This window comes from Limanda limanda, chromosome 4 (genome assembly GCF_963576545.1).
Source record: "Limanda limanda chromosome 4, fLimLim1.1, whole genome shotgun sequence".
Taxonomy (NCBI): domain Eukaryota; kingdom Metazoa; phylum Chordata; class Actinopteri; order Pleuronectiformes; family Pleuronectidae; genus Limanda; species Limanda limanda.
In genome coordinates this window covers 18,195,058-18,205,131 of record NC_083639.1, presented here as the reverse complement: position 1 = coordinate 18,205,131, position 10,074 = coordinate 18,195,058, and positions in this window count along the sequence as shown.

The following is a 10,074-nucleotide window of genomic DNA, read 5'->3' as shown; positions in this document are numbered from 1 at the left end:
GTGAGGTGCAATATAAGGTCAAGGTTTTGTACAAAGGGCATTATTGTTTTACTTTCAAGGGACATTGGCTGGGGCCAAATGCGACAAGCACACTCGGGCAAGGTGGAGTTTACTTTTGCGTCAAAACAAAACCAGTTAAAAGAGGAAAGAAGTGCCCACATGAGGCAGCACTCAAGACATCTCTCGTTCTTTCTTCCTTTGACATTCATGTGTGGAAAAAAAAGTAATTGCCCGTATACACAACAGAGCATTGTAACAATGTTGTGACACTAACCAAAATTATTGGGAAGCTGGCTTTCATTGTGTGCATGAACCTGTATTTGTACTGTAATTCTGATAAGATACTGTGTGGTCGTTTTTTTCTGTTCTTTGTTTCTAGGGGTGTACATTACAGTCTGAGGGAGGTTCTCAGTGCGGCTAAATGGGAAAAACAAATGCTTTACAAAATGTCCTGGTTTTAAATATACTTCTGTATAAAGCATGATGCATTTTCTTATTGGCATGAATTTAGTTCTGTCAAAGTACAAAGTGCAATTATCTTACCCATGTGTTTGGATAACAGATAATAGCATAATTTCAAAAAGTGCAAACGAGTTGCACATCAATTACAGAGTAAGGCGGAGTGAAAATGAGTGTTTTAAGAACTGAGCAAACATTCTATTGATTAGAATGCTAATGCTCATTCTAGTGCTCTATGAAAACTATTATTACAGCAGTTCCCCAGGAAGTAGATTTATGGAATTTTCATGCATAAGAATTTACAACTTTGGAACAAATATTTGGAAACAGGAGAAATGCAGCATTATTATTATTATGACATTAAGTGACTTTGAATGCACATTGTTTAGCTCCCGTTCTGGCCTTATAATAGTCTGCATGAACGCCTATTGGAAGATGCATTAATAATTCATACAGGGTTTTTTGTATCCGCTCCTCAATTTGGAATTTTTCTGCATTCCCAGAATTAATCTCAGCCCCCGAACGTCTCTTTCAAATGAGACCAGGGATTCTACATTAAAAAAAAAAAAAGAGGAAAAAAAGGTGACGAGGGGTTGTACAATTTGTTGGTATTTTTTAAAACTGTGTCTTTAGTTTTTGAGTGTTTTTGTTTGTTTTGTTTTGTTTTCTTGCATCATCAGACTTTATGAAAAAAGTAAAAAACACTAAATGCACAGAGGTGATGCTATTGTAATGACTTGTGTAAATTACTTTATCTTCCCTTTCCATTGTTGTTGCTGACTAATAAATTAAAGCTCTATATTTTATAAGAATGGAATGCTCCCCCCCTTCATTGTGATTGGCCTTATACTGAATGTTTTCCATGTTCTGCCCAGATCTCTCTGGATCCTTGGAATAAAGTTATACCTGTTAAAGAGATATGTATGCACATTTGTATAAAATATACACATTACATTGATGTTTGTAATGAAGCCATAAGAAGGTAAAACATTTTAATGAAAGAGTGTCATTAGCTCTGAGACTTAGATATGAATGATGAAATCTCCTAGTCCCCATCATTTGATATGGTCAGATCAGATTTTAAAGGTTAATTGTATCAGATTTTTATTGTTCAGTAGATAATGAGAAAATACCTGTAGGATACTTGTAGGATTGTTAATAAATAAAAATGTATTTAATGTGTCCAAAGACACAGTGATAAATTATATATTGAATTAACACAACTATTAATATAATGTGTTTATTTAAAAATCTCTTATTTTACTTTACTTATTTAAAAATGTTTCATTTCCTTTACAGGTTATGAAGATGAGTCTATGTCAATGGCAGCCAGGCCTTTATATATCATGGTAGAAAGAGTAGTGAACAGAGCAAATGTAAATAATTTAATAATGGCTGAATTACCTTAAGCTAGTTATGGGGAAACCCACATGGCTTCATGTATGTCTCCTTTATTAGAGGCTTTTTTTCCTGCTCAAATTACTTCACCAGATTGAAAATCTTTTACTGTTCTCTTCTCAGGTCTTAACAAAACATTCTCTAATATAATAGTGTTTATTATGTAAAAAACTTTTGTTCAATTTGTTCAGGCAGTGACAATAAAACAAAGAATATACCTGGTTGATGTGATCTAAAGTGCAGGTGGCGCCGGCCTATTGGAGAAGGTAATAGTAGCTGACCAAACATTTTATTCACATTGCGCATGAGAATTGTAAGATAACTGATACAAATGTCACTGTATACAGGAAATTATTTTTCATCTTTGCACGTTTAGCACCTTTCACCTTTCACCTTGCTAATACTAGTGCAGCTTATTTGTAAGCTGCAAAATGTAACTGTTTATGTGACTTTGTTAGAGATGAGATCATATTAAATTCTGTCTAAATCTCAGAGAGACATATATTTTTGCCGTATTTTTACACAGGACTTACCCTTCTCATTCTGAAAGAGAAATAAAAACGTTCAAATATTTGCTCCTTCTCATTTGAATCTGAAATGAAAGTAACTTTTGGGAAGTGACAGTAAGGACCTCCAGTGTCAGACCCCTACTCTACGGTGACCAAGACGTATCATTCAAGAAAACAGGAATTCAAATCGACAGCACAACTGCTTGTGTACAACAGAAGCACAATCAAGCGATGCCTGTCTATTTCAGGTGTTACGGTGGAAGTGCTTAAAGAACCCAAAATATTGAACGTATGAGCGCACCTGAACCGTAAGACTTGAAATAGACAAGCATCCTATTTTAAGAAGTGACTTGTTACCCCTGGGTTTTACAAACGACGATTCACCTGAAAACAGTGAGTGACAACATTTCCAGTCATTTGGTTGTATTTCTGTTGTGTTGCTTTTGTATTTGTGTTGTGGCTTTGTATTTATGTTGTAGCTTTTGTATTTATGTTGTGGCTTATGTATTTGTGTGTAGCTTTATTATTTGTGTGTAGCTTTTTGTATTTGTATTGTGCCTTTGTATTTTTGTTGTAGGTTTAGCTTTTACGGTTTTGTTGTAGCTTTTGTATTTGTGTGGGGGCTTTTGTATTTTTGCTGTGGTTTTTGTATTTGTGTTGTTTCTTTTGCGGTTGTGGTTTCCCTTCATGCACTTGGTTGTGTGAGACGTCGCAGACACCACTTCAGATGCTGGATCTTTCATAGGAAGTGGCCTGACCTCTAGTAACTTCAGACAATGTGATGGCCAGAGGTGCGGACTAAATGCTGACGATAGTCTGAGCCAGTTCACCTAATATGTGACACCAAAGTCTTTTTATGCCTGCATGAGGCCTTAAGGACTCCCAATTAATATTTTATGAAGCATTGTACTCTTACGAATCCTCAGTTATTTTTTTCCAATCTCTGCTGACTCAGAACCACTGTGTGATGGGAGGTCATGAGGTCATGCAGGCTCACATCACCCGAGGGGAACCAGTTATACGTCGGGTCAGACCTGTGTCAGTCAACCTCATCAGTTTTTGTACTTCATAAAAACCTAGACAGTAAAGCTGACCTCTGATCAGTGCAAGGCTGACTCATTCTCCCACAACAATATAGGTCGGGAGTAAAGAGTGTAAAAGAAGAAAATGGGCAGTGAGGACAGAGCAGAGGAGTCAAGGAATTAACACAATATATGTTATGGTGGTATAGCTGTACTTCACAGTATATTGCAGCACTAAGCTTCTGCACCACAGCTCATCAGCACTGTTTTTCAAGGTTCTTGGCAGGAACTGCAGGTTGTTGCAAGCATCCTACCACATTTATTCTGTGGGTTGAAGTTGTCTCAGTAGCTCCTGTCTCCTCATGGGATCCCAGACTGACTTCATGATATGAGATCAGGCGTCTGTGGGGGCCACACGATCAGTTTCTGTTTCTCTCAGTGTCCTTCTGCAGAATGAACTTGGGACCATGATTAGATAAGAATAAGGAGGTAGCGGGTTGTCCACTAGGTCGGCACATTGCACCTATGAGCCTAAATATTTACCCAGTATAAAATACCATAACAAACTGCCATGTGAATAATTAACAAGGAATACTTGTTTTCTGAACTCTCAGAACAGCTCAAGTAGTTTATAATTCATGTAAGTTTAAAACATAATGAGCAAACTAGAAGAAGCAATGATACAAAAATGTTGCAATCTTGTTTTCACTTGCATGTATTATGAATAACAGCTGATTTGCACTCCATATTTACACTTGTTTACACACAGAAGGACATATCCTCCAAACACAACCTTATCTGCTCACTCGCCCCAATGACTAATTTTAAAGGTGAAGATGAGTACATGTCGGGAGGCACCTTTTCAACCCAGTGTGGGTTTGTTTCAGGACACAAGACAATTGGTGAACAGGACATTCCAGCTGTCAGAGGACATCTGCTGTCCCCTTCATTCTTCCCCATAGACAGAGCTCTGTTCCCTCTGCTTATCTGATCCCTGCTGGGCAGCAGCGGAGCAGGCAAGGGGAGTCAGGGCAGAACACTAACATTCAGGGTCAGACGCCTTAAACACTGCGGCCGTTAACATTGTATCTGCATCATCACCACATCACATCTAATCCAGCCACATCTGCCTCTGATTCAGAAACTGGCCCAAAACCAAGGAGCATGATGCAAATTTTGGAAATTCAAAGCTACCCACAACAAACACTGACCCTTCAGAGTCTGATCAGATATTTCTGTGCACTATTCTTCACAGCACAAGAGACATAGCTGTGAGACATTATTTCCACGGGGGCACATCGTGTGGTGTAATGCCAAGCAGGGGCATCACAAGCATCGTTCTTTTGACTTTTCACATGTGGAATTGAGCTGGGTCTTATCTTTGAGTGTGATCTGGTGCTCGGTGGCTCCGAGGCAGTGCTGGCATTCTGTGGGTATTCTCTCCGTCTCCCTCACAATCAGAGCCGTCGGACACTCACTGCATTGTTCGAGCAGAGACTCTGAAGTCGGACAGTGAGAGTCAGTCCGGCATGGCCATGAAACTGGGGCTTTGTTCACAGGCATCCCTCTGAAGACCTACAGACTTGGCCGCTGTCGGCCAACTAAACTCAGCTTATTGAAGAGATGATGAGCTGAAGTTAATTTAATGTCTCAACCTGGGATCAGTCACAAAGAAGGTTAAAAGGTTTTAGCTCCAGCCTCTCCAGGCCTTCATGGATCCACATGTCATATTGTCAGATTCTCTCATGAAGTAACCATATGCTGGAGGAGACTCAGGGGAAAGTGTGGAATAATCATCAGCCTCTCAAAAGGACAAAATCCAAAAGAGGGAGCAGCATTGCCCTCTGCTGCTTCCACTGAAACTAAATCCCAACAAATGCTGTGCTTACAGCTGCTTTACATGTTGTGAACCAACAGATGGCAGTATATGACCGTCTCCACCCGACTGTTCACGTGGTGTAATTGGAGTTAATGAGGGAGGAGAAAAGTGCTGCAACACAAATCTGTTTAATGTTTTGGACTCTTTGTCTCTTCTGAACTGTCTAAGTTCATCAATCCTTATTTATTTTAACATGGATGCTTTTGGAATGTTTGACATTTTTAATTATTGGTGAAGCTCTGTTTTACTGATGACAGTAGATTGGTGGTTAAATACTGAAGAAGGATAGATAGATGTATTTACCTCAGACAAGGAGGTTATGATTTAACCCCTGTCCTTTTGCTTATTGGTTTGTTTGTTTTTGAGCAGGGTTCTACAAAACCAACTGAATAGATTACCACAAAACTAGGTGGAAGGATGTGGTGTGGGTTAGTGATAAACCCATAAGATGTTGGTGTGGATCCAGGTCAGGACTTGTGCTTTCTCCCACAGTCCAAAAACATGCAGATCGGGGTTAGATTTACTGGAGACTCGTAAATTGACCGTTGGTGGGAATGTAAGTGTGAATGGTTGTTTGTCTCTATATGTTGGCCCTGCAATACGCTGGCGACCTGTTAAGGTTGTACCATCTCTTGCCCACTGTCAGCTAGGATTGGCTCCAGCTCCCTCACCTGCAACTCTTAAAGAATGGGTGGGCTAGATAATGGATTGATGGATCCGGCTCAGGGGGTGAATTGAGAAATTTATTGTCACTTTCTTTAAAAAAAAACCGACAGGTAAAATCCAGAGTATTGGCATGAAGTTTACCTGTAGTCTGCCTTTCACACATGCACAACACAGCAGGAGGTTTCCTCACAGACACGTTCACAATAGCATCAACTCTCCTGCATTATTCAGAGAGAAGTGTGGAGCAGGCGGGTGCTGCAGGCAGGGGCAGGAAGTGATGTATTAACTCCGCTCCGGAGATCACATGATCATGTTGACAGCAACCCGGATCCTTCGTCAGCTCTTATCACCACAAACTCTCTTGACATCTTCGTTGGTGTCTTTCATTTCTTGCGTCTGTCGCGCTTTAGAAGCTGAAGATGAATCCAGCAGGGGACCTCCTGCTGTGTTTACACATTGACTTCTCCTGGATTTCTACCGATGTTACTAGGATGTCAGGCGGGATAAAGTCAGCAGAAAGTGCAGTGCATGTCTGAAACCATTTATAGTGAGATAGGGTGTTTTTCATTTCCCTTTAAATAATTCATGGATCTTGAATTTAAAGAAATCTGGCTTATAGAAGTGATATCTATGTGTGTGTGAAATTGTGTGTTGCTTGATGAATTTAAGGGGACTGTTGGGCCTCGGCAGTGGTATGAGCTCTATACTTAGTGCCATTTTATTTATATAAGTTATGGATACAGGTTTTTTTCTGTGGGATTTTAAAGGTGTGCATTAAGCTGAGGCAAATGGAGCATGTTTTCTAGTCTTGTGATTGTTGTGTTTCCCCATTCATTCAAAGAAATATTCACACATTGATGTCATAGCATCAGGAACAGTTAGAGGTTCAGTGTCTTGCTCGAGGACACTATTGGAGGAGACAGGGATCAAACCAGGAACTTTCTGCTCACTAGATGACTGCTCTTATTCCTGAGCCATGTCACCCATGGCAGGAAAGCAACAAGCAGCAGTGATGTGATTGATTGCTTTCCGACCTCAGCATGTTGACGAATCAATATTACCCATCACAATCAGTTCTTCACTCGGAACCTTGTCATCAGCTTGAATCTGACGGCTGATAAACCTGAAAGATGGAAGCACTTTTTAGAGGGACAGCTTATTGAGCCAATTGAGTTGTGTAAGTAGGTTAATTCTTGCTTAGTGTTATTTTAGTATTCTCTTTGGTATTGTTTCTACTGCATACCTCAACCCATAGCTTTTAATTTAGTTAGTATTTAAGTTTGGTTTTGCCCACAAGAAGAAATATCTTGGTATTCCTCTCAGGAAGGCCCGACTCTGATCAGCGTTCTTTCATCGCTGTATTGTGAGACTCATGAAACAAACCCTTCCCTCATCCTGGCTCTCTCAGTGATGCCACCCAATGACACAGAGCCTCATTGAGCCCAGCAGGCTGTGTGGATGGCTGCATATATGATTGTACAATGGGCATGAAAAAGAGAAAGGCTCTCGAGAGGCAGCCCATTCAAACCCCAGAGGGCAGAGAAGGCCAGTTCTCTGCGTTATTATTTCAATTCCATGCAAAACAAGTATCCTGGCAAGTGTTGCCAAATGGCACTTATGGGATTTTTCGAACACAAGCTCACACCCCACCAGGATGGATGCTAAGCTTGTGCTAATTGAGGGAGTGTTACACAGATGCTCTCCTTCGGGTTGAGGGGAGAGTGATGACGCAGGCGATCACCCACACTCTCTCTAAATAATCTCCCATAGAGGCATGTTTTGCTTTGAAAGATACTCTACAATCTCTATCCACTGACTTAGAGGAGAAACGAGAGAATGACACGCGAATAAACAGATGAATTAAAGTTTATTACCATCAAATTCATCAACTCAGTCAAGGAGAACGGTACAGAGCTCACAAAGGCAGGACAGGACCTACAGGTGACCACTGGTCCTGGCAAACATCACATCTACAAATACACCTGTTAGTGCATGGTAAAATGAACAGACATGGAGCTACTAAATACAGTGAGGAATGTGTTGGGGAGGAAAGCATTGCTTTAAACTGTGTAACAGTGTTGTAACAGTGTTTATTTGACATCTAAACAAAAAGAACAGACAACATGAAATAATCTATTCACACTTAAATCTCTCTTGTTTAAGCCTCTTGTTCAAATCTAAATATTGATCTTCAGCAATGTAAGACATCCTCTATGATTGGTGTGTATACCAAAATACCTTAACACGAATAAAAAGAGAAACATGTGGAAATAAAAGACTCTGAAACAACAAAAGTCAAACTTGAGATTCTACGGATAATAAATGTGATCAGTTTTCTGATGCACCTTTTCATATAGATTTACAGATGTGCAGATGAAAATACTAGTGATAACAGATCAGGAAGAGTAAGACAAAGTGGCCGAGCGGGAGCCAGGACATATTACACTTGAATTATATCATCTAATCAGTCTATTGACAATGTGGCTGCTGTCTTTATTTGACCAGGGAATCAAAACGTATGGTTAATTATGTATTAGCGCAGGAAATTATGCTGGGACCTACTGGCCAGAAGATCAATACGGCCATAATGCTTATCCGACAGTTGTCTCACATACACACTCGCACATCCAGGTACACACTCTCGCGTACACATTTTTCTGACAGCAGCCATGTGTTTGCTAAGTTGCCAGAAGGCTTGCAAGGACTATAGACTTACAGTTACATGGAGCAAAAGGACACCAGGAATCACAGTTTCTGCAGCCTGTCAAATATTGCTCTATATTTTCCTCTAGAGTGATTACAGAGAACTCCTTCTGTAGCTCATTATTAATGCTCGAGGGGACCAGTGACAGGAAAGGATAGTTGGTTATTACTGTTTTATCAAGTATAAGCTGAAAATCTGTCTAAATAAAAAATATACACAGTTAAAGAATTAATAGATTATAAATATGTTAAACATATGCTTGATTCAATTTGTTCTCAGTATAATACAGGTCAACGAAACTGTGCCAGGGACGATTATCCCAGGCAAAGTCAAAAATGATGCACGTCTTCCCCTTGAAAGCCGCATGTGGTCCATTGATGCACATTTTGTTTTATAGTTACAACCAAAGATTAAGACATGTGTGGCATTTGAGTCAGTATCCTAACACAAAGGACACAATTTAAAAAAAGAACGCAAAGGTAGAGTAAAATCCAGCAAAAAATACAATTTCTCTCACATGGTGGATAAAGATTGTGATAATTCTGTTAAAAAAAAAAAGAAAGGCTACAAATTAATTTGAATGCATAGAACTGCTATGTTGTGGTGGTGTATTCATTTTTCCTTTTCAAACTTTTACACTGACAGCAGGGGCGCTAACTGAACTGTATTTATATACAGCATGATGCACAGTGTAGTGTGCTATACATTAGCCTTGACACGGCTTGTGGCGAGAGCGCTGCGGCCAGCGGTATGACGAGTAGCACATCTGTATCCACCAAGTGGCCGTGCGTGTGAGATGAACAGCAGAAAGTGAGAATGCATGCTGTTTCAGCTACTTCTACAAAGGTCTCTATGTACAGAATCTTTACACTTACAGCTATGAGGTTCTTTCCTGAGCAGGAATTGAGCAAAGGAACATAGTGTTTATGTTTGTGTGCTTATTTGTGAAGCTGCCTCGTTCAAATTACAGTTATGGGCATTAAAAAAAAACTCCCAGTCACCAATCTTGGCACAATCAGTGATTAGTGTCGACGATAACGATAGGAAAGATAAACACGTGAGACGAGTATATGTGAGGGCCAGCCTGTACTAAGCATTATTGTACAAGGTCAAAAATTAGGTTAAAGCAGGATTTTACTACCGACTCTGAGAAGAAATACTGTAATTACAAGACGGTCAGAGAGAAGTTTCCCAAGTCGGCTCATTAAAAAGTAATCAAAGCCATTTTCAGCACAACTATGTCTTCCTATGTTATCTTATCGCTGAGAGAGGAATCAGAAAGGAGACTAAAAATGTAAGCCACAGCTTGACAGCCAATCTTTTCTGTCCCTCAAACTCAAATATGCAGGGATAGACTCTGACGTAAAACACTGGGTTTGGGGGGTCAGTAAAAAAGACACTACTTGTATAGAGAAAGCCAAAGATATGCAGCACTCT